Source organism: Chamaea fasciata, unplaced genomic scaffold (assembly GCF_029207755.1).
Source record: "Chamaea fasciata isolate MVZ Bird 193981 ecotype frontalis unplaced genomic scaffold, bChaFas1.0.hap1 SCAF_40, whole genome shotgun sequence".
Taxonomy (NCBI): domain Eukaryota; kingdom Metazoa; phylum Chordata; class Aves; order Passeriformes; family Sylviidae; genus Chamaea; species Chamaea fasciata.
Window position 1 is genome coordinate 216,629 of NW_027094125.1, and position 27,040 is coordinate 243,668.

The 27,040-nt window shown below is 52.8% G+C and overlaps 1 pseudogene; it reads left to right on the forward strand.

Annotated features, from left to right (window-relative positions):
- The window catches only part of LOC136303688 (zinc finger protein 850-like), a 74,947-nt pseudogene that overhangs the window by 31,839 nt on the left and 16,068 nt on the right, over positions 1-27,040 (forward strand).

Genomic DNA, 27,040 nt, shown 5'->3' on the forward strand with positions numbered 1-27,040 from the left:
TCGATTTTCTTGATGGCCACCTAGAATGACATTGAAAATCAGTAACTTTAGAAGTTGGTGGAATGAGACCACAACACACATGGGGAGAGAGATTTTGCAATGACACCGCCAAGCCGTGCCAAAGTGCCTTGTAATTAGACAAAGGAGTAATTAGGAACTGACATTCCTACAGCCCATTTCTCTGCTCCTTTGGGGGCCAGATACAGAACATGTGGCCACTGACCACATTTTGCCTTGTCCACTTGTTAGCAATGGTGTGTCAACTATCATCCCCCAAGCTCTGAGCACACTCTCTGTCTGTCTGTACTTCAGAAGAAGTAATGCGTGCCTTGGTACTCTGTGGATACATCTTGGGCTATAGGCAGGGCTTGGGGCTTTTAGGGACGCCTTGCAGATCTCTCCCTATGTGCAGTTCCCAACTGCAGCACTGCAGGTGGCTAAGGAACTGCCAGGAACATTCAGATGGATTTGCTGGCAGCCAGAAATGAGAATTCAGGACTCTGAAGCCGTAGCCCCAGAGAGCAGTGAGATGCTCCTTTGTTGGAGCAATTGAGAGCCAGGGAGAGCGTCCTTCTCTGAAAGGAACCGCTGCCCTCCTTGCCTTCCTTCTGGCAGCTGAGCAGGACAAAGACTGTCCCAAATGCAGCTGGCAGGCTGGCACCAGTCTGTGCTTCTTGTGCCTTTGCAGCACAGCTCTAGCCACAGCTGCAGCCACAACAGACACGAGAGAGGAAAGCCCTGGAGAGCAGCAGAATCTGCAGGGGCTGTTGACATTTACCTCTCCTCCCGTGGCAGTGTCGATCGCTCTGCAAACCTCTCCAAAAGCCCTAGAAACAAAACAGCAGCAAAGAAAGGAGAAAGGAGAAGCCGTTTAGACCTTGGAGTGAAAGCCAGCCCAGACAGGAGATGTCTGCTGGAAATGCCTCAAACCTGCAGCATGCAGGAGGGCTCTGCCAGAAGGCAGATGATGCATTTTCCTCTCCAGTGCATGGGCACTGGGCCTGTTTCTGAAGCATTGGGGTTTAGTGCCTCAGGTCAAATGGCCAGGTGATTCTTTCATCTTGGATTTCAGTTTCTAAACTGGGCAGTTTTTATCCTCACCACAGACTATTTCCTTCAGCAAACTCTTGGGAAGAAATGTTCCTGAGAAGTGTTATCTGACTGCTATGATAGGGGGTAGGTTGCTGTTTCTGGTAATGAAATAGAAGTGTCTTTGATAATGCCTTCTGACCACACTTACAAATTCTGGCCGGTACTGAGAGATGGGGCAGACTAACCCCAGTGTCTGAATATGTTTGCAGCTTGCCTGACTTCACACTTGATAGATATTCCAGCAGCAAATCACCTGCCCCATGATTATGTAGAAGCAACTGTGGTTGGACTCACCCTCTGCCAACAATTTCCTTTTCAGTGTATTTCTTTCGGGGATTCTCTGTGCTCACCATTTGCCCTGAGGGAAACAAAATGCAAGATGCTCACTTGAAAGCAGACATCCCACCATCCAAGAGATACAAAAGGCAGCCCCACTGGGGCTCTACAGTCCGGGCTTCTGAGTCCTTTGTGGCCAGCTGGGTAACAACAACAACAACAACAACAACAATTGCAACAAGACAGGCAGCTCTGCAGTACAAGCAGGCCAGCACAGAGAATGGTTTTCTACAGTCCTTTGAAGAGATCTCTTGACAGAAAACAAAGCACAGGGAGAGGCATTCCCAGGAGAGGAGGGCATCTTCCCCACCTTGCAGCAGTTTACCAAAAGAATGCCTTTCCCTTTGTAAACCCAAGCAACTCATGGTCTAACCAATCCCAAGGGGCCTTCAGCAGCAGGACCCTCTCCCTTGATGAGCAGGCTGAGCTGGAAGACGCCCTTGCCCGTGGCCCACGTGAAGAACCACACTGCTTCTCCTCCCCCTGACAGCAGGGATCAGTCCCTGCCATTGTACTCGCCCTCTCAGCCCCGCACACATGCCCATCTTCCCGCAGCGGGCAAAGGCAGCAAGGACAGCAGCGCTCCTCAGGTGCTGGCGGGACACGGACAGCTGCCCAGAGGAGATGCTGACCCTCTGTGAGCCCAGCCCAGGCCGTGCAGGAGCCGGCCCAGAGCAGGGGCTGCTGCCTCGGGGCAGCTCCGCGCTGCAGCGGCCGGGCGGCAGCGGGACTCTCCCAGCTAAGGAAGGCTCCAGCCTCGGCACTCACACCAGCCCTCAGGGCCAGGGCAGCCACCGCCACAAAGCTGCCAAAGCCCAGGCACCAGCACTGACAAGCAATGGCAAGAAGGCACGGCCACACCCAGCCCCTTCCAAGCTGGTGCCCCCACTGAGGACACGGCAGGATTGGCTTTGAGAGCAGACACACCCAGGTGCACATCAGTGCCCTTTTGTGCCAACAGGTGATGGGAGACAGAGAGTCAACTGGGCTCTGTTCTCAGCCCCACCAGGTCTTATCTGAGAGCACAGCACTGGCAGCGGTTCTGGGCAAGAAGCAGATTCAATGACTTGTGCTGCAGAATCACAAAGGGCACCCAAGTGAGGAGGATCATTGGGTCCAGCTATGCTGACACGTGCTCACAATACACTGTCCCTCAGAGAAGAAAGACACACGACGTACTCAGGAGCTTCAGGGAGTCATACTCCATGTCCTGTTGCTGAGCAGCAGCTGTGTCAGTGCTGGAGATGAAGAAACTGCCCGGCCTCCGCTGCTCAGCTGGGGCAGCGAAGGCGCCTTCATCAGGTGACACTGCTGCTGCTGCTGCTGCTGCTACTGCAGCAGCTTCAATAGAAGAGCCTGTGGAGATCTGAGACAACAAAAGAGTTTGTGTCCGAAAAGTGACTGGCAGAGATTAGCCCCAGATCCCATTTTAAATGCAAGCCCTTAGGAAGGTGCTGTCAGCCACATGCAGGGCTCTCCATGGGTTTTTTTCAGATATCCACTTCTCAAACTGGATGGGTAAAAAGCCAAAGGCTGGTTTTACTTGAGTTCAGGGCCAAATTCATTTTCCATTTCCTCCAAAATCCATTTGCATGGATTTTCTGAAGGGTGACTGCCAGAAGTCCCCTTTCTCCCAAAGACTCTCTTCCCCCTCCAAGGGCTGCAGACACGCTTGCAGCTCCTTGTTCAAATGTTCTACCTCCTCCCATGGAGTCCTCTTTTCCTCCACCATCCTCAGAACGTGCCCAACTGGCAGCGCTGCTGCTTGGGACAGTTTCTGTGCCTCACTGGAATCCTGGGGCTCCTCGCCGCTAGTCACTTGCTGGAAATCTTTGCAGGCTGCCAGGTGAGATGTCAGCACTTCCACCTGAAGTCAAAGAGAACAAAGCAGTCAGAGAGTCCAGCTTGTCCCTGTCAGCCAAGAGTCATCGATTGTGAGGAAAGGGAGAGGACCAGATTCACAAGGGATACAGACAGCTTCTTTCCAGATCCATCTGGGTCACCGTGTTCCCCTGCAAGAACACCTCAAGAAACAAGCAGAGCAGGAAGAGGCCAGCAGGAATGCACTCAGATGACTGCCGGCCAAAAGGCCAAAGCACTAGTGCCACTGTGCAGGGCAGCAGCTGAGATTCAGCAGGGCAGGGAGTGTCCTTCAGAGTGCCTGTGACACACACTGGAGCAGGATGGCACTCAGAGGCATCACCCCACCCCCCTGCTGCTCTGCAGGGGAAAGGCAAGAAGGGCAAAAGCACCAGGTTGGGGACTGCAGTGGCTATTGCTCTCTCACTCACGGGTTTTTCTAGAGCCTCTTGCTCCTCAAGGAGATCAACTTTCTCTTCTCTTTCTCTTGGAATTTTCATTTCTTCGTCCAGCCTCTTGTCCGTCGCCCTGATCCCAGACTGACTTCGCTGCAGCTCTGCCTGCAGCTCCTCCGCAAAGTTTTGTGAGGAACAAGAGAAAGAATTATTAATGAGTGGCTGCCACTCGCCCGCTCACCTGGTTTTGTTGTATGTGCCTCTGCCAATAAACATTCCAATGCCCTTGAATTCTTCTAATGTCTTCGTCGTTCCTCCTCTTCACTACCATCATATCACTGGGAGCTTTGGGCAGGTCTGCCTCTGCCTCAGCCTCACAAATGCAGAGCAAGTGACTGGGAGCTGCTGTCAGGCTGAGCTTTTTCACTTTCTGCCCACAAATCACATTAATTCAGCCACTTCTTTCTGCTTCCCTGCCCACCTCTGCTTCCATTTTACCAAAAGAACAACCTGGCAACCAAGGCACCAAAATCCCTGACTTCAAGCAGAAACTCCATGTCCCCAGTGTGTCCCTGAAATGCTCCCAGGTAAGCACAGCCAAGAAGCTCACGGGGACAAACTACCCCAAAGAGTTTGTGTTGTCACATCAATACTTTTTGTGCCTGTGGGTACTTGGCGAGTCTGTGGAGGGGGACAGGTGTCCCCAGACCACAGTGTCCCCTACGTATCCGACAAGGCTGAGCGCAGTGTCTTTGACATGCTCCCTCCTCTGCACACAGGGAGCCTTCCTGCTCCAGGCTGGCCTCTATCAGAATCCCAGCAAGCTGGGGCCTAAACATGGCAGCTCAAAGCCCATTTTCCAGCTGTCACTGGCTGAGGGGAATGGCTAGGTCTGGCAGGACTGCAGCACTCAGCATCCTCAGCCACCAACAGCAAGAGCTGGCTGCTCAGAAACTTGCAGCTCTGCCTTGTACTAAAGACAGCACCCTCCAGAAGTGGCACTTACTGGCTGGGAAAGTTCCGGCTGTGGTGTGACCACAGCTGGAGCCTTGTGGTCATTTGGCTCCTCTTTGGCTTCTTGTCCAGGAGCAGAGGGAGCCAGAGGGGAGTCTGTTCTTCCTTCACTGATCTGTGGACAGACAGGAGCGTGAGACACAGGCTCATTTAGAACCTTCCTTCTCTTCAGCTCTAGAACCAGCTCTACTAAGCACAAATCATCAACTTGGAGAGCAATGGGATTCTAAGTCACTCAGACTAAATTCTAATGGGCTGATTCAACTGGACTTGGCAAATTGCTCTGAATTAGATATTCCCCCCCTGGCTACTATCAGGAAGCAGCATTCTCTCTGCAAAACTGGGCTTTTAGTTCTTTCAAAGCTCTGAAATGGAAAATTAGGAAATAGCCAGTGATGCCTTTGCTCTTGCTGCTGTAGACATGGAAATGGATTTTCTTGCAGCCTACTCAGCTGGCCCTCTACACTCTACTGCCACAGGCCAAGCTCACAGCTTGCTGCACAATTCTTAAACACCAGGAATATCAAATGTGCCTTTCTTACTCACCTCAGGGTCAGAACCTCTGAATACCCGGCTCAGGTGACCTGCAATGTGCAAGGGAAAATGAAGCAGACGCTTTGAGAAAACTGGAGACAACCACAGCATTTTCAGAAGATCTTCCAAGAAGGCCTCCCAGTCTACATTTTCAAAGTTGTCCTGCTTGACCCAGCAAATGGAGGAAATGACAGACTCTGCTGCCACAGACTCTCCCATGGAGGGAACGCAACCCCTGCAGGTTCCCTTGCAAATGCTGCCCGCACAGCCCTGGCTACAGACACCCCCTTTTGAGCTGAACGTGTTGACAACACCTTTACCCAAGTGGCATCCAAAAGGTCTTTCTGTTTCCAAATCAACTCAGTCCCCAAGAAAGAGCAGGAAGACATACAAAAGGCAGGTTAGGTGACACCCAGGGAAAACCTCTACTTACGTGCCAGGTGAGTCAGGAAATAGGTGGAATATCCAACTCCATAAATGGAGAAAACTACAGCAGCCAGTTGCCCAATCATTGTGGCAACTGCTGTGCAAGTTTGCCAACTGTTCTCTAACACTACAGAAAAGCAAGTCTCCTGTCAGTGTGCACCTGCCCACTGACAGAAGCCTCAAGCAGCAGGATGCTCCTGCACTGAGCAAGCTCAGGAGCTGCTCTGACACCCCTGAGGCCTTCCGTGCACCAAGGCAACCTTGTGATGTCACCACGACCACGTGGCAACCGCGCCCTGACATCACAAAGCAAACGCTCTGCCTTGGTCTGTGAATTGATACAGATGGAGAGACTGATGTTTGTGTAGGCCTAGGCTGCATTTTTACCTCTTTCCCCCCTCAGCTGCCTGTTTCAGCTCTTGTTTCTCCCCCTGTGCCCCCTGTGTCCCCTGTTGCTGTGCTGGGTCCCAGCTGGCGGCCGGGCCGGGCGGAGCAGCAGTTCCAGCCCCGGCTGTCCCTGGAGCGCTGGGAGCTGCCGGTGGCCCCAGGCACTGTCCCCTGAGGAGCTGCTGAAGGACGGGGAGACACAGGGGGCTGAGGGGGCCGAGGAGGCGCTGACGCTGCAGGGACGGTGACCTTGAGCTGCTGGGGGACTGAGGGCTGTGGGGGAGCAGAGGGCCATGGTGGCACTGAGGTGACAGGGAAGGGGCACAGGCTGAGGGGGGTCTAAGGGGTCGGGACGGGTCAGAAGGGATTGAGTGGGGTGAGAGGACTGTGAGGGGCTGAAGAAACCAAAGGGGGATGGGGGTTTGCCGAGGAGACGGTGGGGCTGAGGGGATGGAGGGGGCCAGCAGGGAGCACAGAGGGCTGCGGGCCTGCAGCTCTGCCAGGCCTTGGAACCAATTCCAGAGGCTCCACTTTTGCCACGGCTGCCCTGCAGACCTTGAGGACAGGCGGGGACTGACAGGAGGCCGCGGGGAGAAGCTGAAGGCCACCATCTCCAGCAGTGACCAGGGAGCTGCTGCTGCCAGCCCAGAGCTCAGGTGAGGCCGCAGGGCCGGTGAGGCAGCTGGGGGTGAGGGTGGCCTGGGCTTTGGCCGTGGGCTTTGGCCAAACTTTTTCTTTCTCACCCTCCTGGGGAGGCGCTGAGATTTTCCCTTCCCTGACTGAAGGGCAGGTGCTGCCAAGGGAAACGTCCCGACCCTGACTCAGTGTTCCCTTTGCTTCCCACATGTCCCATCTGCTGTCCCTGTCCAGGAGAGCTGCTCTGCACGGGAGGAAGCAAGGACGGAGCGAAAGGCCTTGAAGATGGGGCAGCTGGAATCCCTCTGCTTAGAGTTCTGTTTAAAAGATAAGTGTGTGGAGATTTATAACTGTATATTTTTATTAGTGCAATTGGATGGATATTGAGATTGGTAGCTACCTATTCACAGAGAGGTTTTTTGATGCATTAATATATTTATATATTTTATGTAATATGGTATATTTAATCTATATTTACTTCTGTATAGTGAATTGGTTATATATGTATATCTTTCTATTTAAACATGTTTGCAGATGTATAGTTGAATTAATTGTATTGACTGAGTTCTTTGTAGAAGGCTATTTAGATAGAAATACTGATATTTTTGTATTCCTAGATGGGCTTTAGCTTGTAGTAATATGCAATAAATTAAGTTGTTAAACACCTAATTGATCTTTGTGTATAGTGAGTTGTTGTAGAGGGTGGCAATAAATTAAGATTTTGTTAAATGAAGTTGGTATTTGATATTTTTACCTGGCATTGCTTTAAAAATCTAATAAATTCCTTTTTTTAACCTAAATTGAGATCGGCGTAGTTCTATACTGTCAGCACAGGTGCAGCAATTTGTAATAAATGACATTTTTCATGTGAAATCAATTCCTGTGCATTTGTTGATCAGCAGTGCAGCTTTAGGAATCTGCAAGAAATTACAACTGTCAACTGCAATGAGTGTTTTGTGATTTGTGCTGTCCAGAGCAATGAGCAGATCTAAATGCTGGAGGATTTTGGCCATGGAATTCTCCATCCATGCCCAGCACATGCCCCACTTGCACTCAGGCTGGGCAAGGCAGGCGCAGATTTGGGATGGCAGCAGAGCCACACGTTGGCTGAGAACTCACTGCAAAGGCGGCTGAGAACTCACTGCAAAGGCAGCTGAGAAAAGTGAGAATCCACAAGGATGGGGGAGAACTGGCAAGCAACAAGTTCTCACAGCCACGACAGTGATGGACACCCTTGGTGTGAAGTTCCCTGGAGGAAATCCCAGGGGAGTTGCTGCTCGGATCAGCAGCAGAAGCCAGCACGATCTGCTCCTTTTCCTGGCTCTGTGTGCAGGGCACAGGCTGTGATGGCCCCTGCTCCCACAAAGCTCTTGCCCGTGGAGGCTGCAGGCTCAAAGCAATCCCATTGCAGAGAGAGGCTTTGCAGTTCAACACCACTGCCCTCGTGTTTCGGGCTGGAACGGCTCTCATGCCAAAGCACAGCAGGTCACCAGGGCTTTGGGAGGCAGAGCCTTTAGAGGGAAAGAGAGATCAGGCACTCACATGCCTGAAACCCCTTCAGCTCTCTTCTTTGGTAGAATGAGAAAGAAGCAACCTGGGGAGAGGTACATGCAGTCCTTTGAGAAAACACAGTGTCTAACAAGTCCTGTGGCAGAAGAAAAAGAGGTAGCAACCTTGCCTTCTTTTCATAGCCTGTGTCTTCGGCAGAGGAGACAATGGGATGGACAGGAGGAAGGGGAGGGGAGGAATGACTGTGCTAACCCAGTCTGCCTTGCTGTGTACTGCTATACTTTGTACCAGTGAACATTAGAGGTAATGCCAGATTATTATTTAGCATCATGACACGCTGCCGCTTCATTTGAAAACTGACTCAGTGTTGTTATAAATACATATTAAGTGTTTGGCTTTTTACAAATATGAAAATGAATCTTATATGTGTTATGGTAGAAAGCTATGCTACAGTAATATACCCTCTTGTAGTAGTGTGATAAATACAGTTTTTAGGCTATAGCAGATGCTTTTTGTAACTAGCTAAAAAACAAACAAAACAAAACAACACACGCACAAAAAAACCCCACAACTCAAATGGGAGAAGCAATTAAGAAATTCCTCACATCATCTCACGTGGATAGACATAACAGCAAGGACACCGACGACTCCAATAGGAAGAATTTATTGCCTTTGTTATCAAGAGATTTGCGACTTTCGTGGAGCCATGAAAAATTTATGTGCAAGAAAGAATGGTGGGGGAGAAAAGTTGCAATTAAGCAGAAACACCTAAAGTCAAAAGGATTGTGTAAATCACATATGAAATTTATGAATATGCAATAACCTATGGTATTTAAAGGAAAGATCCTTTGTTAGCAAGCTGTGCTTTGGGTGGAAACACCAGGCACCCAGACATCTGTAGTTTTGCTTTTGTTATGCCTCTTCTTGTCTTATTTTTTATTATTAAACTTCTAAAATCTTAACAAAAAGTGACCCGTATTTTTCACAGAGAAAATCAGCTGAATTTCTTGTCAGTTGAAGTAGATGTGGTGAGAAACAGTGACAGCGATTCAAACTGATTTTCTAACCTCGTAATCCAGAGGGAATTTAGTGTTGATTTTCTTCATTGTATGCACAACATTTTGGAGTTCTTCTGGATCCTTCAAGGAGGTATCCACTACGGACCAAAAACTAAAAGGGGGATTATGGCATTCATTCTCTTGTAACACCTATTTCCACTAAGCTGTAGCTTCAACTTAGTAAGGAAAAGGAGAGATTTTCTTTAGTCATGCAGTGTGGAATAAATGGTGTAGGAACAGCCACAATCCCAGGTGTAAGAACAGCGTGTTCTTGCTCTTAACAGGACATTGTGGACAAAAAAAGCCCCAAAATCTTCATGATTCACCTCTTAGGTAAAACCAGAATGGTTCATGTTGTCAAACTAGCAGGTAATAGAAATAACAAATGTCCCTGGGCTGGGGCAGAAGCCTGGGAGTCAAAGGCTTGGGAAAAGAGAGCTGGCAAAGCCAGCCCAAGGTGCAGGCAGGCATTGGGCTCAAGGCAAGAGGGAGCCTGTGCTGCCAGCACGGGAAGGGACTCCAGGAACAGGAGCTGGCCGGTGGCAGGAGCAGCTCCTGCTGTCGCTGCCAGGGAAGGGCTGGCAGCGCGCAGGAGCTGTGGGCACTTTGCTGATGGACAGCTGGCAAGTTTGAGCGGGCCAGCCGAGGAACAAGAGAGGTGCTGCTTGTTGGAAAAGCCGTTTATGACATGGCTGGATCAGTCTCACCAGGGTCAGTGTTACAGTCCGTGCCATGATGCAAAATGCCTTCCAGCATAGAGTCCCCATGGCCCAAGCAGAAGCAGCAGCAGCAGCAGCCCCGATACAATGCATTCTATTCCTAAATCGTCCAACCGGCTACAAACACGATGCTATTCCTGTCTTTTTGCACCTATCCTGGTCTAACACAGCTGTGTGACAACGCTCATCATTTCTTATACAAGGCCTATGCCCACAGCCTATCTATTCTGTCTAGCAATGTCAGCAATGCTCTGCTATGTTTATAATATGTCTAAGACTTAGTTAACTTTGTACAAGGTAATGCTACTGAACTTTAAACTGGACTTCAGGGATTTTCTGTCAACTAATACAGTCTCTTCTTTGCTTAAGGCACTTAAGGAATCTCTTTACTCACCTAAAACTACAACTTACGTTCCCACTTCATGTCGGTGTGACTTTATGGATCTCAGTTTCTCTGAGGGTTTCAAACCAACCCCTGCATCCTTTTCTGCCTCTAAGCTGTGTGCACGGGGTCCTGGGAGATTTCTATCTGCTTTCCAACAGGGCTGGGACACAACTCCATTCGTCCTTTCTCTCTTCATTCCCAGGTCTCCACACAGTGCAGGTGGTTTCCAGCTGTGACCTCCTGTCCAACGGAGAATCCATCCCCATCACCATCATCGGCATCACTCAGGTACCCCCAAACCCTCCCGGGACCCCCAACCCCACCCTCGGACCCCCAAGCCCCCCCAGGCTCCGCTGCCGGAATCAGGGGGAGTGGTGTTGCCCTTTTAAGGGGAGTTATAGTGGGAACTGACAAAGGGGCTCTTAAAGCGGCGATGGTAGACAGGACCCCAAAAATCCACCCTGGGAGGCAAACGGAATGGAGGCCCCATAAAAATGTCACTTAAAGGGGTCATGAGCCCCTCTTGAAAGAGACTTGTGAGGCTGCGGCCTCACAAACACCCTAAAATAGGGAAAAAACACCCCTGTAGTGGTGGGATCCCACCTGGTTACCCCCTGAGTGGCTGGAGCCATCGCGCTGCTCCTACGTACTCCCAGTATGATCCCGGTATGATCCCAGTGTAACTCAGTCACCCAGGAGCTGCTCCCAGTATGATCCCAGTGCAGCGCAGTCACTCCCACTCCTGGCATCCCCTCCCAAGCCGTCTCTGCGTTCAGACCGGTCCCGGCTCCATCCCCGCCCCTCCCGCGGCGGCGAGGGGTTCAGAGAACGGGGGAGGAGGAGGAGGGGGGAGGGAGGGAGGGAGGGAGGGAGGAAGAGGCGGAGCGGCAGCAGGAAGCGGGAGGAAGAAGAGCAGAGGAGGGACCGGGCGGCTCCAGCGCTCCCTGAACCCGCAGCCCCCCAGGACCATCGGCTTCGTCCTGCAGGTGCCTGGGGAGGGTGAGCTCGCCCCAAATATCCCGGGTGGGGTCCCTGGGTTTGGGGTTTTTGGGTGGATGTTTGTAGCGTTCAGGGCTTCAAAGCCGAGCAGCAGACCCCTGAGGGGGGACATGGTGGGGTCCCCGGGAGGTGTTTTTGGGGGGTCCCGGAACCGGCAGTGGCTGCTCACAGGATTAGCCCAGTCAGTCCCAGTATGATCCCAGTCTCTCCCAGCAGGGCCCCAGTCACCTCCTCCTCCTCCCAGTTGCTTTCAGCATGATTCCACTTGCTCACAGCCACTCCCAGTCAATCCCAGTAGGATTCCAGTCACTCTCAGAGTGATCCCAGTCTCACGCAGCACAGGCCCAGCTGCTCCCACTGTGATCCCACTGTGATCCCAGTAGGATCCCAGTTGGCCCCAGCAGAGTTCCAGTTGTTCCCAGCTCCTCCCAGCATGATCCAAATTGTCCCCCGTGGCCCCTAGAGTAGTCCCAGTCCCTCCCAGCATGTTCCCAGTCATGCCCAGTTGTCCCCAGTGTGGCCCCAGTCCCTCTGACTTGTTCCCAGTTGCCCCCAGCGTGGTCCCAGCTGTTCCCAGTGTGGTTCCAGTCACCCCAGTATGGTTACAGACACTCCCAGTATATCCCAGTTGCCCTCAGCAGGCCTGTGGTCATTCCCAGGCACTCCCAGTTTCCCCAGTAAGGTTCTAGTTACCTCAGAATGATCCCAGCCTTTCCCAGTTACTTCCAGTTGCCTCTGGCACAGTCCCAGTTTCTGTCAGTTGTGGGAAGTGTGGTCCCAGTTGTTCCCAGTGTGATCCCAGTTGCCCCAGTTGTGGTCACAGTCCCCTCAGCATGGTTCCAGCACCTTCCAGTTGATCCCAGTTGCTCCCAATATGTCCACAGTTTCCTCCCGGGGTGATCCCAGTAGGCCTCGAGGTCACTGCCAGTATGGTTCCAGTCACTTCCAGTATGATCCCAGTCACTTGGACTACAATCCCAGTCCCTCCCAGTATGGTCCCAGTTGCACCCAGTCACCCCCAGTATGGTTACAGTCAGCCCCAGTATGACCCCAGGCACTCCCAGATACTCCCAGTAGTATTCCAGTCATGGCCAGACTGACTGACCTTTCACTCCCAGCGTGGGCCCAGTTGCTCCCAGTGTGAATCCAGTCACTCCCAGTCACTCCAAATAAGATCCCATTTGTTCCCAGCGTGGGCCCAGTTGCTCCCAGTCACCTCCAGTATGGTTCCAGTCATGGCCAGCACCTTTCCAGTCACTCCCACTCTGGTTCCAGTATGATCCCAGTCACACTCAGATTCTCCCAGTACTATTCCGGTCACTCCCAGTCTGATCCCAGCCAGTTCCAATTGGATCCCAGTACGACCCCAGCATGGGCACAGCTGCTCCCATTAGCATCCAGCACGGTTCCAGTTGTCTCCCATTTACCCCCACTGTGGTTTTAGTCTCTCCCAGTGTATCCCAGTTGCTGCCAGCATGTTCCCAGTCACTTCCATGTGTCCTTAGCTGCTTGCAGCCTGATCCCAGTTGCTCACAGCCACTCCCAGTCACCTTCAAGGCAGTCCCAGTTGCTCCAGTTATGATCCAGTATGATCCCAGCATCCCTCAGCATGGTTCCAGTTGCTCGCTGTTCCTCGCAGTGCAATCCCAGTTGCACCCAGTTTCCCCAAGTATAGTCCCAGTCACTCCCCACAGGATCCCAGTCCCTCCCACCATGGTCCCAGTCATGCCCAGTTGCCTCCAGTGTAGACCCAGTCACTCCCACTCATTCCCAGTGTCCCCCAGCGTGGTCCCAGTTCTCCCCAGCATGGTCCTGGCTGTTCCCAGTGTTGTTCCAGTCTCCCCAAGTGTGGTCACAGACACTTCCAGTATATCCCAGTTGCCCTCAGCATGCTTGTAGTCATTCCCGGTCACTCCCAGTTGCTCCAACACAGTTTTAGTTGACCCCAGTACAATCCCAGTCATTGCCAGTGTGATGCCAGCATGATCCCAGTACACACCTTTCCCTCCCAGTGATCCACTACTCCTCTCTGTGTTCCCCACTGCTGGATCTCCAGGCTCCAGAGGGGAGCCCCAAGGGCTGGAAGTGCCCAGCCAGGGTCCCCAGCAAGGCCCAGTGTGGATGTGCAGCGCCCAGTTTTCCCAGTTTCCCTCTCCTTTTCCCCGGGCCGGGTTCCCCCCGGCCCCAGCGGGTGGGAGCAGCCGAGAGCCCCGCGCTGCCCATCCCGACCTGTCCCGGCTCCATCCCCGCTCCTCCTGTGGGCTGCCAGGGCTTCGGGAACGGGGCACCGGGATGTGCCTGCTCCTGGGGGAGGAGGAGGAGGAGGGATGGAAGAGGGGGGGATGAAGGAGGAGAATGAGAAGGGATGGAAGTACATGAGGAGTGTGGATTAGGGAGGAGGAGGAGCAGTGATGGAAGAGGAGGAGCGGGAGCAAGAGGAGGGACAAAGGAGGATCAAGAAAAGGAGAAGGAAGGAGGAGATTGAGCACTCCCTGAATTCAAAGCCCCCCACCCCTGGGATCATCACCCCCCCATCCCACAGGTGACCAGGGAGGGGGAACTCGGGCCGCATATCCTGGGTGGTCCCTGGTTCGGGTTCTTTTTGGAGGGCAGACATTTGGAGAATGAAGAACTCCAAAGCTGAGTGGAAAATGCCCCTTGGGGGGTCCCAGTGGCAGCTGCTGGCAGAGGCAGCCTGGAGGAGCAGAGCCCTGTGTTCCCCAGGAGCCCAAAGTGGGGAGCCCAGAGAAGGGGGAGCACCACGATTTGTGGGACCTTCAACAGCCTGGAGAGGGGCAGGGGGGACTCCTTGGACCCCCTGAACCCCAACGCAGAGAATAAGGGGAGAAGGGACGCCAGGATCCCAAAAACCCCTAGCATCCCTTGATGGTGCCATCAAGGAGAGGGGAGCTTTCTGGATTTCTGGGATCCCAGCAGCCTGGGCAGGGCAGATATGAAGTAGGTGGGGGAACCCCAGTACAAGTGTGACCCCCAGCAGCAGGAACCGGGGGAACCCTCAAACACTAAATGAGAGACACCACAGATGGGGAAATCCTGGGAGGCATTTTCAGGATGGAGTTGTGGTGTTTGGGAGGTTTTTGTGGACCCCAGATGTCCGGTCACTTCTGGAGATGGACTTAGGCAGAGGGACTTTCAAAGTCAGTGTACTCATCCTGTGTTTTGCCCCAGACCAGGATTTCCCATTCCCAAACATTGGCCAGAGGAAGGAGAAGGCTGTGAGGAAGAGGAAGATGCCCCGGGACAGCCAGGCAGGTGAGGAGGAAGTCAGTGCCCCTTTCCCCCTCTCTCCTGCTCCATCTCCCAGCCCAGCCTGGCCCCTGGCTGCAGGACAACCCCGATGCCAACGCCGTCCTGCCGGGGATGAACTGAGGGGATCTGCTTCCCCTTCCCTCTGGCACGGAGGCAAATCCCATCCTCTCCTTGTCCTTTCTTCCCCAGAGATTGAGCTGAGGATGGAGACCAGGGAGGACAAATCCCCATGTCAGAACCTCATGGAAGAGGCTGTTTTGAGCAGTTCCACATCGCAGGAATCCAATGGGGAGGAAAAGCCCCAGCAATCCTGTAGGAGAAGGGCCTGCAAACCCATCCCAGTGTGCTCTGAGGAGGAAAGACCCACTCTGTGCCGGGAAGGCGGCTGGAGATCAAGCCAGAGCTTGGAGCTGGTGGTGCATGAGCAGCTTCATGACAGGAAGAGACCCTACAAGTGTTCTGAGTGTGGGAAGAGCTTTAGCAAAAACTCCCACCTGACCCACCACCAGGTGATCCACACTGGGGAACGGCCCTACAAGTGTGGGGAATGTGGGAAGGGCTTCAGAGACAGCTCCAGCCTGTCTGTCCACCAGAGGATCCATAATGGGGAGAGGCCCTACGAGTGTCCCAAGTGTGGGAAGAGGTTTCAGTCAAGCTCAGAACTCTTTGTACATCAGCGAATTCACAATGGGGAGATGCCCTATTAGTGTCCTGAGTGTGGGAAGAGGTTTCAGACCAGCTCCAATCTCGTCCAGCATCACCGGATCCACACTGGGGAGAAGCCCTATGAATGTCCTGAGTGTGGGAAGAGGTTTCACACCAGCTCCGACCTCCTCATACACGAGCGGATTCACATGGATGAGAGGCCATTCCGCTGCCCCGAGTGTGGGAAGGGATTCAAGCACAACTCCACCCTCATCACCCACCAGCGCATCCACACTGGGGAGAGGCCCTACGAGTGTCCCCAGTGTGGGAAGAGCTTCACCCACAGCTCTGCCTTGACCCGACACCAACGGAGCCACCAGTAAGGGAACCCCTGCAAGTTCCCCTGACTGGAGGAAGAGCTTCGTGCACTGCTCCAGCTTCATCCCCCATCAGAGGACCCACGTTGAGAAGAGCCTTGGTGACCCACAATCCCCATGATCCTTGTTGGAAAATGCCTGGTGGTTCTTTTATATTGTTATAATTATCTTTTGATTTAGCTTCATCCTATCAAAACACAGAAAATAGGAGTGAAACCCAACCAACTCATCAAAGGCATCTAAAGCCTCACCTTTTACTAGTGTTTCAGGAGAATCTGGGATTTAGCGACATACTTGGGAGGATATGGGGGGTTTGGGGGGCATTTGGTGTACTTGTCTCCATTGCTTGGCACTCAAAAGGCAAGAGGGATTTATCTGTCACCTCAAAACCACTCAATGCCACTGAAAACTACTCAATCCCACCCCAAAATTACTCGATTCCACAGCCCCTTAGAGTGGAACAGAGTTGGAAGGGGTTTGGGTGAAGTGTGCTGTAAATCAGGAGGGGTGAGATGGGCATTGGGTGAGGTGGGATGGGTGGAATGGGGTTTAGGAGGGGTGGGATGGGGGAAATAGAGCTTGGGAAGGGGGTCTTGATGTCCAGCAGGGGTGGGATGTGTTGCGGTGGGGATTGGGAGAGTGTGGTGAAGTCTGGAATGAGACAGCCAAAGGTTGGGGATGACAAAGAGAGGGGGAACCCGTTCCTGAGTGAGTTTTTGGGTATTCCACATTCCTGAAGGGATTCTGGTGCATCCCACACTTCTGAGACAGTTTTGGGGGTGTTCCTGAGAGCAGCTCCATGCATCCCTATTTCCAGGGGTGGGTGCCTTGGGCATGAGCTCAGAGCTGCAGCCAGAGCCCATTGCCTCAGTGCTGGAGAACAGAGAAATGATGAATGGCCCCAGACATCTGCAGGGTGTGTTTGGGGGTCAGGGCAAGTTCTGTGTAGGTGGGGTGGTCACTGCCCCAGCCCCAGCCACGGCAGCCTCTGCTCCAGCCCCAAAGTGACTGCCCCTGGCACCTCAAAAATGCCACCAGAGAGGGACCAGAGGAGGCCAGGCTGTGACACAGGTGTGACACTGACACGTCCCACGGCCCCGGAGCTCCCAGCAGCTGAGATGGCACTGCATCCAAAGGTGACTGTGGATCTCTCTCTTCCTCTCGCTCCTCTCCTGACTTCCTCTTCTCAACCTCTGAATAACTTGATGTTGTATGGTTTTGAGTTTTCTGAATCACTGCTTTGTGACGTGCCTTACCATAATTCCAGGTTTAAGATAAGTTATAAGGTCGTTAAATACTATTCCTTTATAAATGGTTAGTCATAGGTTATAAGTTAAGATAAATACTGTGAAGTGCTGTTCTTCTGCTAAATTGAGAAGTTTAAATTGTAAGTTAAGGTTAAGGTAGAAGTTAAGTCCTGTTCAGTTTGAGCTCTGTTAAGCTTTTAGGCCGTGTTCCTTTTATCCGTGCCCTCACTCTCCTCTTGTCCCACACACACAGGGACAGTTCTCAGTTCGTTTCTGGTTTGATTGCCTGGATTTGGTTTGCTTTGGTTGTTGCTTTGCTTCCTTGGTGTGCCTGAAGCATCCAGTCAGGGATAGAGTGACTCTTGCCAAGGACCTTTGTCATGCCTCACCACCTGTGCTCCTAATTGGTGATTTTTGTCAAATATGCTGATCTGCTAAACTTATAAAGCTGCATTAACCCTGTGGGCGGATGGGCATTTTGTGGCCATTTTCCAGATCTGCCCCTTGGAGGCCTCCAATAAAGATCAGCCTTTCTATTACCTCCTCTATAATATTGTCTCCAAAGGGTGATACTTTATTTCTAGGTTCTGTAAGGCATCAACGCGGCGGGGCCTCCTGGCACCCAGGAGACCACTGTGACACAATGACATCTTGGGGAGCCAAGTGTCAGCTGCAAACACAGCGGGGCCTCATGGAAGCCAGGGGCCACTTGGACAGTGCCAGGGCACGTGGAACTCAGTGTCCACTGTGACACAGCACAGCCCCATGGAACTCAGCAGACCACTGTGACAACATGGAATCTCACGGATGCAAGGCTCTGCTTGGGCAAAGTGGGGCCTCCTCAGACACAAAGGGATGTGTGTCTGTGATGTCAACCCTGTGTGTCCCTCACCTGGCTGTGGTGTCCTTGTTTATTTGCCTACCTGATCTATTTGCCCACCTGAACCCCCCTCCATCTCTTCCCCATCCCTGGATCTGGCCCTGTCAGTTCTGTACTTGGTGGTGCCTCCAGCACCATCTACAGCCTGAGGAATAAGGAACTCATGGATTCCATGAGGAAACTGCTGACTGGATTTGAGAAGCAATAAACTGCCTCTTTTCTTCTGCATGTAACCTTCTGAATGTAACTTATTTCAGTCTCAGCCTATTGGTCCTGTTTTTCCATTTCCGCATTTTCTTAATACATTCTACTGTCACATTTTCCACAAACGAATACTATTACCAACAGGATTTCCACATGAATATCTGCCATTATTCAGTATCTCAATGACTTTCAAAAGCTTTGTTTCCTGTGCATCTGAATAAAATAATGATTTTTTGCAGCCGTGAAGGAAAGAAGCTCCCAGCACAGCCAGAACAGTCAGGGGCAATGGCCCTGGCTCTTTCCACATCTGCTCTTCCCAGCTCCACACTCCCCTTCCCAGCCCTTCTGTGGGTGCAAGGCTGGGGTGCTGTGGCAGCTTGGTCACTGTCCTGCTGCGTGTCCCTGCTGTGACCACAGGCAGGGACAGGCCATGGGCACTGCTGGGACACAGCCAGGCTCCAGCACAGCAGCTCCATCAGCAAAGGGCATCTCCTGAGGGCAGGGCAGGAAGGCTTTGCTCTCCTCCAGAGCTGCTGTCAGGAAGATGCTCCAGGAATGCCCTGGCCAAGCAAAGCCCAGTGCCTGGGACACAGGGGGAGTGTGCAGGGCGGGCACACAGCAGTGTCCTGGCACAGCCAGAGCTCCTGGCATGCAACTGAGGGAGCAGCAGAGCAGGGCCTGGGCTGTGTCTCTGGGGACAGCCTGGGAAGGTGCCCCAGGGCAATTGTCCCACAGCAGCCCCTGCAACCACCATTGGCAGCACTGGCCTCTGCCCTCACCTGCAGGAGCTTGTTTGTCCCTGCATGGAGGGACACCAAGGGTCCAGGCCAGCAGTGCCTGTTTGCTCTGTGCTGAGGAGACTTCAGCAGTGCATCGAGTGTGTGTGTGTGGGGAGATGAACCCCAGGGAGCACAAACACCATCATTAGCACTCAGGGCTGGCACAATTCCAGTGGCACAAACAGTGCCTCGAGGCCACTTCACTCCAGAGGAATGTCCTCTGGTGTGTTGGTTTAGCACGGGTGGTAAAAAACCGATTAGTGACTGACTTTCAAGATGGAAGGCCGGATTGGCCAGTTAAATATAGATATACACCTCTGAGTCACACAAGCTTAAAATCACCCCGGGGACTTCCTTTTCCCTTCCAGCCCCAGAAGGAAGAGGTAAGAAGACAGCCCAGCTCTCTCCCTGCAGTGGGGCCCGGGCTTTTCACCTGGCCCAGTGACTCCCGGGCCGGGGGACGGGATGACCATATGCCCCATCCCATCGGTTTTTTAGCAGTTGTAAAACACCCTTCTGCTCCCCTATAGCAGGGAAGCTGGCCCGAGAAACCACACAACCCCAGTATTGAAAGATGAAAGGTGGCCACCAGAGGCCAAGGTCAGCCAGACCTGTTCATCTTGGCAGCTTTTGTCTGGGAGAAATCCTTGGATAGATGAAAATTTGGAGGCCAAATTCCAATTTTGGCCATGGGCACCTGGAGGAGAAGGATGGTTCTTTTCCATAGGAAGAAAAGCACAGCCCCAGTGTTTCAATGCAGCTGAGAGCTGGCCCTCAGGAAGCCAAGGGAAGCTAGACTTGGCGGTACTGGTGACTTTTGTCTGGAAACAATCCCTGGATGAATGGAATTTGGGAGGTGGAATCCCAAGTTTTGCGATGGGTGCCCAGTCAAGGATATGAAAGAAAAGCACAAGGTCCAAGTGTTTTGGAAGGAGATGAGAGGTGGGCACAGTAAGTGAGGGCAGCCAGACCTGTCTCTCCTGGCAGTTTCTGTCTTGGAACAATCTCTAGATATATGGAATTTGGGAGATGGATTCTCAGTATTGGCCATGGGCACTTGGACATGAAAGATGTTTCATTCCATAGGAAGAAAAGCACAGAGCCCCAGTGTTTGGAAGGCAGATCAGACGTGGTCCCCAGGAGGCCAAGGCCAACAAGACTTGTCTGTCCTTGCAGCTCTTCCCTGGGAGAAATCCTTGGATAGAATCTGGGGGGTAAAATCCCAATTTTGACCATGGGCTCATGGACAAGAAGGACAGTCTTTTTCCACAGGAAGAAAAGCACAGAGCCCCAGTGTTTTGGTGATAGATCACCAGAGGTGATCTGGTGGCCAGACGTGGCCTCCAGGAGGCCAAGCCAGACAGACTTTTCTCTCCTGGCAGCTTTTGGCTGGAAGCAGTCCTTGGATATACAGAATTTTGGAGGCCAAATGCCAATTTTGGCCATGGGTCCGTGGAGAAGGACAGTTCTTTTCCATTGGAAGGAAAGCATGGAGCCCCAGGGCTCCAGGGGCAGATGGGAAGCGGCCCTCGCCATGCCAAGGTCAGCTGGAGCTCTCAGGCAGCCCCTGGGAGGCCAAGTCAGCCAGAGCTGTTCCATGTTCCCTTGGTTCCAAGGGGGCCTGCAGTGTCACAAACGTGTCCTTGGTTCCTCAGTGTCACAAAGGTGTCCTTGGGTCCACAGCGCCCAGCAGTGTCACAAGGGACTCCATGATTCCAAGGGGACCTGGAGAAGCACAATGGTCTCCCTGGATCCACGGGGCCTCTCAGGATCACACTGGCCCCTTGGTTCCATAGGGTCCAGCAGTGCCCCCATGATCCCCTTGGATCAAATTCCAAACTTACAGGGCTCCCAAGAAAAACTGTAGCAAAAGGAAGACCAGTTCTTCACTATAAAATACATAGAGAACGGAACAGAACAAACACCACCATGGTTGTAACGTCGTGTTATTTAGGAATGGAGCTAGAGCCTAGACCCAAAAAGCCTCTCCAGAGGAAAAGTCACTCAGGCAAAGCAGTCAAGCTCAAACATCCACACACACCACACGGCTAGCTCAGCAAGGAGAGGCAGAAGGCCCTTGCACTAGATCACTTCCAGCCAGGTTTATTTCCAGGAGCCAAAGGGAAATCCAGGGCAAAAGGAGTGAACATGTGCCGGTCTCAGGCTTAAGTATGAGGTTCAGCAGCCAAAGACCTTGAGGCATGGAGGTGGAGCAAAGGGCAGGAAAGGTCAGTGTCCCATAGGGAAAATGGGGCCAGTCACCGGGGTCCCACAACCCATGGAGACACGGAGGAATGGAGAAACCAAAGGGCCAGGGGCATTAGGGAGGGGAGAAACTGGGGCAAACCATCATCTACAGAGCACCACTGGCAAGTCCCCTCTCTCAGGCTGGGCAGGTAACTATGGTCTGTACTGCCAAGGCCAGACTCTGGGTAAGATGTCGAGGGGCTGCAGGGACTCCACACATGATAACAGAAGGTTCCCACCTGCTAAGCACAAATGATCATGGCATACTCCATCCCTGAGCCACCCCCAGGACAGATTTGAGGAATAAGCCTTGTGAGAGCCCACCAGCAGCAGAGGATTTTTCCTCTCCCAAGCAGCAGAGGAGCAGAGAAGCAAGTCAGCAAGCCCTAGTCACCGTGCCAAAGGAGAAAACAAACAAGATAAAAGCAAAACGCCAAAACCACAGGGCAAAAGGATCTCAAATCACATGCACTGTGCCACATGGCTGCTGAGCCAATCACCCCAACCAGAATGAAGAGCAGCCCCTGGCCCCCAACCCCTGCAGGATCCCGGGCTGCCCCTCCACCCATCGGGATATTGCCAGAGCCAGGAGAGGGGAGGCAGTGACTATTCCAGACACAAAACAAAAACCAACTCAAAATGTTGATGGCAAATGAACCATCCCCAAGACAGTTCCATGAGGCTGCACTGAGTCACAAGGGGCACTGGGTTATACAAGAGCTGGCAATGTCCAAGGGACACCTGTGTCTGAGGAGGCCCCACTTTGCCCAAGCAGAGCCTTGCATCCGTGAGATTCCATGTTGTCACAGTGGTCTGCTGAGTTCCATGGGGCTGTGCTGTGTCACAGTGGACACTGAGTTCCACGTGCCCTGGCACTGTCCAAGTGGCCCCTGGCTTCCATGAGGCCCCGCTGTGTTTGCAGCGGACACTTGGCTCCCCAAGATGTCATTGTGTCACAGTGGTCTCCTGGGTGCCAGGAGGCCCCGCTGCGTTGATGCCTTACAGAACCTAGAAATAAAGTATCACCCTTTGGAGACAATATTTTAGAGGAGGTAATAGAAAGGCTGATCTTTATTGGAGGCCTCCAAGGGGCAGATATGGAAAATGGCCACAAAATGCCCATCCGCCCACAGGGTTAATGCAGCTTTATAAGTTTAGCAGATCAGCATATTTGACAAAAATCACCAATTAGGAGCACAGGTGGTGAGGCATGACAATGGTCCTTGGCAAGAGTCACTCTATCCCTGACTGGATGCTTCAGGCACACCAAGGAAGCAAAGCAACAACCAAACCAAACCAAATCCAGGCAATCAAACCAGAAACGAACTGAGAACTGTCCCTGTGTGTGTGTGACAAGAGGAGAGTGAGGGCACGGATAAAAGGAACACGGCCTAAAAACTGAACAGAGCTCAAACTGAACAGGACTTAACTTCTACCTTAACCTTAACTTACACCTTAAACTTAATTGACCAAAAGAACAGCACTGGGTTGGCAGCCACTTTGGGGCTGGAGCAGAGGCCGCCGTGGCTGGGGCTGGGGCAGTGACCGCCCCACCTACACAGAACTTGCCCTGACCCCCAAACACACCCTGCAGATGTCTGGGGCCATTCATCATTTCTCTGCTCTCCAGCAATGAGGCAACAATGGACTCTGGCTACAGCTCTGAGCTCATGCCCAAGGCACCCACCCCTGGCAATGGGACTGCATGGAGCTGCTCTCAGGAACACCCCCAAAACTGTCTCAGAAATGTGGGATGCACCAAAATCCCTTCAGGAATGTGGAATACCCAAAAACTCACTCAGGAATAGGTTCCCCCTCTCCTTGTCATCCCCAAACTTGGGCTATCTCATTCCAGCCCCCACCCCACCTCCCCAGTCCAATCCCAACCCATTTCACCCCCCCTGGACATCAAGACCAGGCTCTATTTCTCCCATCCCACTCCTCCCAATCCCCATCCCACCCCACACCATGCCCACCTCACCCCTCCTGATTTACATCCCACTTCATCCAAACCCCTTGCAATCCCATTCCATCCCGTGGAATCAAGTAATTTTGGGGTGGGACTGAGGAGTTTTCAGTTGCATTGAACGGTTTTGAGGTGACAGATAAATCCCTCTTGCCTTTTGAGTGCCAAAGAATGGAGACAAGTACACCAAATGCCCCCCAAACCCTTCATATCCTCCCAAGTATCTCCCTGAATCCAAGATTCCCCCAAAACATAAGTAAAAAGTGGGGCTTTAGATGCCTTTGATGAGTTTGTTGGTTTTTACTCCACTTTTGTGTGTTTTAAAGGAATGGAGATGAATCGAAAGGTAATTAGAGGCAAAGCAAAAGAACCTCCAACAACCTCTTCCCACACTCAGAACACTCCTAGGGCCTCTCCCCAGTGTGGATCCTCTGGTGGTAAGTGAGGTGGGAGCTGAGGGTAAAGGTCCTGCCACATTCCCCACACTTGTAGGGCCTCTCCCTGGTGTGGGTCCTCTGGTGGACAGTCAGACTGAAACTCCGGCTGAAGCTCTTCCCACATTCCAAGCACTCCTAAGGCCTCTCCCCAGTGTGGGTCCTGTGGTGGCGGATCAGGTCGGAGCTGTCTCTGAAGCTCTTCCCACATTCCCCACACTTGTAGGGCTGTTCCCCAGTGTGGATCTTCTGGTGGAGGGTCAGATGGGAGTTTTTGCTAAAGCTCTTCCCACACTCAGAACACTTGTAGGGTCCCTCCTTGTCACGGAGCACCAGGTCTGAGCTCTGGCTTGATCTCCGGCCGACTTCCCGGCACAGAGTGGGTCTTTCCTCCTCAGAGCACCCTGGGATGCGTCTGGAGCCCCTCCTCGTGCGGGATCTCCAGGACTTTTCCTCCCTGTTGGATTCCTGTGATGTGGCGCTGCTCAAAACAGCCTCTTCCATGAGGTTCTGCTGTGGAGATTTGTCCTCCCTGGTCTCCATCCTCAGCTCAATCTCTGGTGAAGAAAGGACAAGGAGAGGATGGGATTTGCCTCCGTGCCTGAGGGAAGGGGAAGCAGATCCCCTCAGTTCATCCCCGGCAGGACGGCGTTGGCAGCGGGGTTGTCCTGCAGCCAGGGGCCAGGCTGGGCTGGGAGATGGAGCAGGAGAGAGGGGGAAATGGGCACTGACTTCCTCCTCACCTGCCTGACTGTCCCGGGACATCTTCCACTTCCTTGCATCCTTCTCCTTCATCTGGCCAAGGTCTGGGAATGGGCAATCCTGGTCTGGGGAAAAACACAGGATGAGTACACTGACTTTGAAGGTCCCTCTGCCTAAGTCCATCTCCAGAAGTGACCGGACATCTGGGGTCTATAAAAACCTCCCAAATTTCCCCCTGTCCCAGCTGCTGGGGGTCAGGCTTGTACTGGGGTTCCCCATCTACTTCGTCCCTGCACTCCCCAGGTTGCTGTGAGTACCAGAAATCCAGAAAGCTCCACCCTCTTCGCTCTACACATGTAGAGATGCTGAGGGTTTTATGGGGTTCCGGGGTCCCTTCTCCCCTTATTCTCTGCTTTGGGGTTCAGGGGGTCCAAGGAGTCCCCCCTGCCCCTCTCCAGGCTGTTGAGGGTCCGACAAATCATGGTGCTGCCCCCTCTCTGGGCTCCCCACTTTGGGCTCCTGGGGGACACAGGGCTCTGCTCCTCCAGGCTGCCTCTGCCAGCAGCTGCCACTGGGGTCCCCCCAATGTCCCCCCCAAGGGGCATTTTCCACTCAGCTTTGGAGTTCTTCATTCTCCAAACGTCTGCCCTCCAAAAACAACCCAACCCAGGGACCACCCAGGATATGCGGCCCGAGTTCCCCCTCCCTGGTCACCTGTGGGATGGGGGGTGATGATCCCAGGGGTGGGGGGCTTTAAATTCAGGGAGTGCTCAATCTCCTCCTTCCTTCTCCTTTTCTTGATCCTCCTTTGTCCCTCCTCTTGCTCCCACTCCTCCTCTTCCATCACTGCTTCTCCTCCTCCCCAATCCACACTCCTCATGTACTTCCATCCCTTCTCATTCTCCTCCTTCATCCCCTCCTCTTCCATCCCTCCTCCTCCTCCTCCCCCAGGAGCAGGCACACCCTGGGTGCCCCATTCCCGAAGCCCTGGCGGCCGCGGGAGGAGCGGGGATGGAGCCGGGACAGGTCGGGATGGGCAGCGCAGGGCTCTCGGCTGCTCCCACCCGCTGGGGCCGGGGGGAACCCGGCCCGGGGAAAAGGAGCGGGAAACTGGGAAAACTGGGCGCTGCACATCCACACTGGGCCTTGCTGGGGACCCTGACTGGCCACTTCCAGCCCTTGGGGCTCCCCTCTGGAGCCTGGAGATCCAAGAGGGGGGGACACAGAGAGGGCTGGGGGATCCCAGGAGTGGCATCACTCGGAGGGATTGGGCTGTACTGGGGTACTGGGGTTGAATGCCTATGGGTAAGAATTAAGGGGAAAGCCAACAAGGCTGACATCCTACTGGGAGTTTGTTATCGTCCGCCCAACCAGGAGGAAGAAGTGGACAACTTACTCTTTAAGCAGCTGGACAATGTTTCAGGATCATCAGCCCTTGTTCTTGTAGGTGACTTCAACCTGCCAGACATCTGCTGGGAACTTAATACAGCAGCAAAGAGGCGGTCCAGGAAGTTTTTAGAGTGTGTGGAGAGCAACTTTTTGCTGCAGCTGGTGAGTGAGCCCACCGGGGGAGGGACTATGTTAGATCTGTTGGTTGCAGACATGGGCTGGTGGGAGATGTGATGGTTGGAGGCTGCTTGGGGCACAGTGATCATGTAATTATAGAATTCTCAATATTTGGCAAAACCAGGAGGAACATCAATGAGATTTTTACATTGGACTTCCAGAGGGAAGAATTTGGCCTCTTTAGGAGACTTACTCAGAGAGTTCTTTGGGAAGCAGCCCTTAAAAACAAAGGAGCCCAGGAAAGCTGGGCATTCTTCAAAACAGAATTTTTGAGGGCACGGGGACAGACTGTCCCTGTGTGCCGAAAGAGAAGTCGACGAGGCCAATGTCCAGCCTGGGTAGGCAAGGAGGTTTTGGAGGAACTTAGGAATAAAAAGAGGATATATCATCTTTGCAAGGAGGGTCAGGTCTCTCAGGAAGTATTTAAGGGGGCTGCTAGAGCATGTAGGAAAAAAAATCAGGGAGGCCAAAGCTCAGTTTGAATTTAAAATGGCAACTTCTGTAAAGGATGACAAAAAAATGGTCCAGAACAGAATGGTCCCCCCATTATCCAAGAGGAAGCAGTCAGAGAACTGCTGAGCCACTTGGATGTTCATAGATCTATGGGCCCAGGTGGGATCTACTCCAGGGCGATGAGGGAGCTGGCAGATGAGCTTGCGAAGCCGTTCTCCATCATTTACAATCAGTCCTGGCTCACTGGTGAGGTTCCAGATGACTGGAAGCTGGCCAATGTGACACCCATTCACAAAAATGGTAGGAAGGAGGGTCCTGGTTATTACAGGCCAGTTAGCCTGACTAGCAAGGTAATGGAACTGTTTATACTGAGTGTCATCACACAGAATTTACAGGATGGCCAGGGTATCAGACCCAGCCACCATGGGTTTAGGAGAGGTAGGTCATGTTTGACCAACCTGGTCTCCTTTTTTGATCAAGTGACCCGCCTGGTGGATGCAGGAAAGGCTGTGGATGTTGTGTACCTGGACTTCAGCAAGGCCTTTGACACTGCCTCCCACAGCACACTCCTGGAAAAGCTGGCAGCCCGGGGCTTGGACAGGAGCCCCGGATTAGGAACTGGCTGCATGGCCAGGCCCAGAGAGTGGTGGGGAATGGTGCTGCATCCAGCTGGCAGCCAGGCACCAGTGGTGTTCCTCAGGGGTCTGTGCGGGGGCCAGCTCTGGTCAATATTTTTATTGGTGACATGGATGAGGGTATTGAGTCTTTCATTAGTAAATTTGCAGATGACACTAAGCTGGTAGTGTGTGTCAATCTGTTGGAAGGTAGGAGGGCTCTGCAGAGAGACCTGGAATGGTTGGATGGATGGGCAGAGTCCAGTAGGATGAAGTTTAATAAGTCCGAGTGCTGTGTCCTGCATT